Here is a 6,816-nt window from a genome sequence, read left to right on the forward strand (position 1 = left end):
CCTTTTAAAGACAATTCATATAACATTTCATTTCTTATTTCGCTCTCCCCCTCATCTAGTGCCTAATTATGTTTTGGTAATTGATATCACTAATGTTATATATTTGACAATTATAAAATATATTTGTATAATACTCCAATAATTACAACAACAAAAATACATTAAAATAATGTATATAGAGAATGCATGGTGTACTAATTGAAGCATATATACAATATAATACAAGTCCAGATGTGTGTGATCTAATAATATTGTCAATAATTGTAGTTTATTTTTGTGATTTTCTTCTTAAGAAATTATATGTAACAAATATTTTTTATTATCATATTAGAGTTTATTATCATTTGTATTGTCTTTAGTTGATACATTCTATGTATTATTTACATTTAGTGATACACTAAGATGCAATGTATATATCATATAAATTAATTACTTAAAGCTATGTTTTTGTTTATTAATGATTTAAATTATGTAGTTGTTTATCATATATGTAGTAAAATGTGCTTATTAATATGATATGCATACTGGTTATCCCTGTCCTAAATGGAAACTTCTAGAAAAGAGCAGCTTATATCGAATTAATTTTGCGTTGTTCATAATCTATAAGACCAATCAATTGATCCATCTCCCTTTCTACTCATTCCAAGGCTAATCATCGTAAGTAATCAGTGTGATTTTGTCTCTTACATTGAGGTGTACAATCATATTGGATCTGGGTTCCTACATTTTTTGTTTGTTTGTGACTTTAGTTTAGCTGTGCTATTCAGTTAGAGCTGCAAGATTTCTCTTCTCGCTAAGTTGTCTCATATTTTCGTTTCGCAAGGTTATGGATAACTTTTTATTTGTGTTCCAATTTAATTTATTTTTAACTTTGCAATTGTAGAGGCAAGGTGCCAACACTGTACGTTTTTAATCAAATACTACTATTGAATCAAATTCTAGATAGGCAGGATATTCTTTTATTTCATTGCAAATTACTAACACAAAATTAACACATTTTGGATTTGTTAACTATACTTTGGTGTAGATTTGACAATTGCAACTTTCTCTTACTTGTGCCTCTATCCACACGCACACTGGTATCTTTATTTTCAAATGCAATATACCATCCAGTAAGCTATGTAGATACTCACATGAACTGAGGTACTTTGCATTAATCAACAATAGTTTGTACATCCTTTGATATACTCCAAAGGGGTGTCAAACAGATTGTAAATATTTTTCTCTTTTATGTCTTGTCTAGTCCATTGGTCACATGCACATAGATTTGCCAATTTAGGTAGTGCAACACCAGTTGTCCATGCAGATCTGTCGATTTAGGCAGCACACCGACAAATTTCATATTCATATTTTCAACAAAATTAAATGCAGATCAGCTGATTTTGGCAGCATTAGTGTAGATTCGCCAATTTAGGCAGCACGTCTTATTGGTGTAGATTCGCCGATTTAAGCAACACCGATCACAAAATTATGTTGCAATGGCTCGCCACCATTGTAACTGGTATGATTTTGTTACCCGGGTACAAAATTAAAGTGATTTGGATTTGGAGTTATATTTGAAATTGGATTTGTACTTGCTATATGATGATTTCTTGTCACAACAGTATTTATGGAACTTGACTTGAGATTGATGAGAATTGATTATTGAATGATGAGTGTGACCAATGATATCCTAATTCATCAGGGTTTAGTTGCATAATTTTTTCTTTTACTATGTGATATTTTTTTGGACACAATACCAATCACTCTTTGGACAAGTATGTTTTGCAAATTCTTATCTTTCCAACTGAGGACAGTTGCTTTATAATGGAGAGGTATGTAATGGAATTGGTAATTTGTTATTTATTGCAATTGACAAGTGGAAAATGCATAGCTGCTCTATGGAATGTGCAAAGGATAGCAAATCCATTATCATTGTATTATTAAAGAGCTCTTTGTGAGCTATAATCACTTTAGGTCCGGGCAGACAATGTGTATTCATTTTTTAGCATTCAAAAATCTTTAAGTAAATACGTGCAAGAGGAAAATTCTCACTCTTTCACGAGGGGAGATTGCACCCAGTGTCTGCATTATTCCTCTCCTCTCCTCTCTTCTCTCTTGTCATGCGGGCATAGCATTCCACTCTAAGAGGTGCGCCTGCACGTGCTCTCTCACTCTATCTCTCCCCCTGTCTCTCTTTGCCGCGTATAGTATGGATTATGTGTTGTGCGATTCGTCAGGTATGAAAATTTTTCTGTTTATGGTTTGCAGTATGCTATTTTGGGTATTTTGCAGGGCTCTCCGCTCTTCCGTTTGTAGCAATTATAAAGCTTTGTGGACTATAACACGCCATGCCCATTGTCATTGCTTGATACAAAATCTGAAAAGTTCATAGATGAATTCCATGCTAAAGAGCATGTACCAAATGTTGTTCAAAGCTATGAAGAGCAAGGGCTTCCCACAAAGGAGGAGTTCCAGCAAATTTGAAAAAGATTGAAGATTGAACACATGGGCAAAGAAGTCCAAGAGAGAGAAAAGAGAATTAACCTCCTTTTCCATTGACCTTTGGAAAGAGGACCTTTTTGAAGATGATGAAACCCTAAGGTAAAATAGTATTTTTGCAAGCACATAGTTTAGGCCACTGAAAATTTATTTTCTTTAACTGATTTGAGGATTTTTTTGTTTGTCAGATTGATATTGTGGACCCTAACAAGTTTCTAGGGAGAGGAAAGGGATCTAGCCTTTGGATCTGAAGAGGGATTAGAATTTGGGCCATTCGGAAACTCAACAAGGAAGCTTTCCCAATCACCCACTCTCCCCATAATTGCACTACTCGCTCTGCCAAGGGTGGTAGGTTCACATCCAATATGACCTGGAGTAGACAAAATCATAATTCTTGAAAAGCAAGAAGCCATTAGAGTTTTTGGACTTGCTCCAGGATCTATGGGTTCAAAAAGTGCTTACTTTGGCACTATGGCTAGTTATGTCCTTGCCTCTTTTGGTGACGTAGGCAAGCAATTGCAGAGTTACAAGAAGCAAGAGTACTTGAAGTGGAGAGGGAAATATGAAAAACCTGATGTTGGATCAAGCAGCCAAAACTGATCCTTGTATTATCTCCCATTTTCTGCCTTGCCTCTATCTAGGGGAAAGCCATTGTAAAAACCTTTCACTTGCAGATGACCTATTGTATGTATCCTTTTTTTTTGTAAACTCCATTGTATAGATATAGAAATATCAGAATTGTCTAATAATTTTTCAACCTCTTGTGATCTTGTTCTGTTCCACACTTGTCTATAAATAGCTTTTTGCCTAGTGTGTTTGAAAAACTTGGTTGTTTCCTGATAGTGGGACTTCTCCATATCTTGAGTATATCACATTGACAAGCTTCCATATTTCTTTGCAAACCAAGGAGTGTGATTGTAGATAATGTGCTGCACAAAAAAGATACTTATGTATAGTGTGATGGAAATGGCCTATGAAAATTGAGAATAGCGGAATTAAGAGGAGACTACTCTGAGCACATAGAGGGTGAACTTAACTAGCAGTAGCAACATAATCATTATACCTAATTAACTTGGCATGAACAATACTTTTGCAAGAGAGAGAATTAAAAAACTTGACAACAGTTGAGGTGTAAGACAAGGGAAGCTAGAGCTTGAGAGTCCATCACCCAACCACCCATTATATAGCAAAGCCCCTGGCCCTTTGCCCTAGTTGGACTCCCCTTTCCACACCGCCTAGCCCAGCCCTGCCCTTGTCTAGTCCGGCCTTGCCGGTGTCCTGATATTACTCCCCCCTAAAAAAGAGTTTTCATCCTCGAAAACAAAAGTGGGGAACTTCTTCTTAAGAACACTAATGTTTTCCCTACTGGAACCTTCTTCAGGTCGATCTTTCCACTTAATTAAGGCTTGTTGACGTACGTGATGATGTGTACGCAACTCATGATAATCAAGAACACATTCAGGTTCATGCGGTAAGGTAGGAGGTTCAATGAAATCAACCAAAACCTATTGGTCAATGACATTGTCGTCCCCATGTAACCGCTTACGTAAACGGCTTACATGAAACACGGATGAATGCGAGAATGTGAAGGTAGTAATAATTTGTAGGCACGATCACCTACTCGCTTGAGTATTTTGAAAGGCCCACAATATCGGGGAGATAATTTAGGTGTCGGCCCAGTTTTTTGACTTTCTGAATGTTCTGACATACGTAAAAATACTTCCTCCCCTTCTTTGAAGGTAACTTGCCGACGTTTCTCATCAGCGTACTTCTTATACCAATCCTGTGCTTACCGTACGTTCTGACGAGCAAGTTTCAGCATATCCATGAGGTCTTGGAGAAAATCCTTAACCTGTTGGAGTTTTTTGGTTGCCAACCCCATCGTAACTACTGACCTAGGTTGAAACCCGTACATGAGCATGAAAGGACTAAAACCTGGTTGGACATGCTTAGCACTGTTATAGGAAAACTCGAGAATAGGTAAGTATTCTTCCCAGTCTGACTGTTTTTTGCTTACGTATGCTCTTAGCATATCCTCTAGCACCTGGTTAACCCGTTCCGTCTGACCATCCGTTTCTGGATGATCAGTTGTACTGAGATTTAGTTGTGTACCCAATCGTTTAAATACAGCTCTCCAAAAGTGGTTGTTAAACTTGGGATCACGGTCACTAACAATGTTACCTGGCAAACCATACAATTTGTATAGATTGTCCACAAATAACTTGGCTAGTTCTGGTGTCTTAACCGTTGATTTGGTCGGAATAAAATTACATAGTTTAGTCAACCTGTCTACGACCACCCATACTAAGTCATGACCTCGTACAGTGGTTGGTAAACCTACAATAAAATCCATAGAGATGCTTTCCCATTTTCCATTGGGAATCTCCAAAGGATGTAAGAGTCCTCCTGCTTTCAGGCGCTCTGCCAACCTGTCTACGACCACCCATACTAAGTCATGACCTCGTACAGTGGTTGGTAAACCTACAATAAAATCCATAGAGATGCTTTCCCATTTTCCATTGGGAATCTCCAAAGGATGCAAGAGTCCTCCTGCTTTCAGGTGCTCTGCTTTGTTAACTTGACATTTTTGGCAATGCAAGGCATAAGCTTGAACAAAGCCATGTATACCTGGCCAATAAAATTGTCGCCGTATGAGAGCATAAGTTTTCCTAATCCCCGGGTGCCGTGCACTTGGACTATCATGACATTCATAAAGAATTTGGCACCGAATGTCTGTGTCCGTCGATACACAAACTCTCCCCTTATGGAGTAGGTACCCATTGTCGATGGTGAAATGCTTCCATCACTGTAGCTCATCACTTGATAAAGGAGAACTAGGTGTGGAGGTTAACTGTACACTACCGTCATTGGAGTGAGAAGGATTTTTGGACGTGGCTCCACACTTTGGAATATGCTTCATCATGCTCATATTTACCTTTGAGAGAATCTAAAAATTCACTACGAAGTTCTGTGAACAAGAGAAAATTGATCTCTGGCGTTCAACTTAGAGCGTCTGCAACCACGACATTATACCGGCCTTTGCGATACCTTAGTTTGGCGTCATATTCCTGGCTTTTCGACCCTTCAAATCCGTTTGTTGTGTAAACCATTTGATGCTTTCATGGTCAAACACAATCTCAAACTGAGCACCATACAGATAATGCCGCCATGTTTTTAAGGCAGACACTATTGCATAGAGATCGCACTCGTAAGCAGAATAGTTCTACTGAGCTGCATCAAGCTTCTGGCTTTCAAATGCAATCGGCCATCCGTCTTGTAACAGGACTGCTCCAATAGCACGGTCACTGGCATCTGTTTCCAAAACGAATGGTTTCAAAGGATCTACAATAGCCAGTATAGGAGTTGTAGCTAATGCATCCTTGAGCGTATTGAAATTGTGATGTTGAGCAGATCCCCACTGAAAAGCTTTACCTTTGCCTTTTAGTTGATCCGCATAGGAACAGCAATTTGAGCATAGTGTTTAACGAACCTTCGGTAAAAACCTACAAATCCTAAAAGTATATGTAATTCTTCCAGATTTTTGGGAGGAGGCCATTTCCGAATGGTATCCACTTTGGATTGATCCATGTATAGCCCGTTAGCTGAAATAACATGCCCTAAATAATGAATTTCATCTTTTAGAAAATCACCTTTAGATTCCTTGGCATATAATTTGTTTGTGCGTAACAACTCAAACACCTACCTGAGATGTTGTAAGTGTTCTTCTTCAGAAGCACTATAGACTAGGATGTCATCGAGGAAAACAATGACAAATTTGCCCAAATATGGCTTCAAGACACTATCCATAAGTGTCATGAACGTTGCGGGCGCATTGGTTAACCCAAAGGGCATCACCAAGAACTCGTAGTGTCCAAACCGTGTTCGAAATGCAGTTTGGGTATATAGGCAAGTCGAATACGGACTTGGTGATATCCTGACTGCAAGTCTATTTTGTAAAAATGCGAGCATGGGTGAGCTTATCAAACAACTCATCTACTCTGGGCAATGGGTATTTGTTCTTAACTGTAACCGCATTTAAGCCACGGTAGTCTACGCACATGCGCATATTGCCGTCATTTTTCTTCACTAAGAGGATAGGCGAACCCCATGGTGATGAACTGGGTTGTATAAACCCTCTGCTAAGGTAGTCAGCAAGCTGACGTTCCACCTCAGCAGCTTCTGAATAACTCATACGTTAAGGTGGTTTACTAACAGGTTTACAGCCTGCAGCCACGTCAATACTATGTTGTACTGATCGTGTCGGCGGTAATCCTGATGGCAAATCATTAGGAAATACATCTTAAAATTCCTTTAATAATTTATGTAATTGACTAG

The sequence above is a fragment of the Adiantum capillus-veneris genome, chromosome 30 (assembly GCF_014529385.1).
Source record: "Adiantum capillus-veneris isolate H3 chromosome 30, ASM1452938v2, whole genome shotgun sequence".
In the NCBI taxonomy this organism is placed as follows: domain Eukaryota; kingdom Viridiplantae; phylum Streptophyta; class Polypodiopsida; order Polypodiales; family Pteridaceae; genus Adiantum; species Adiantum capillus-veneris.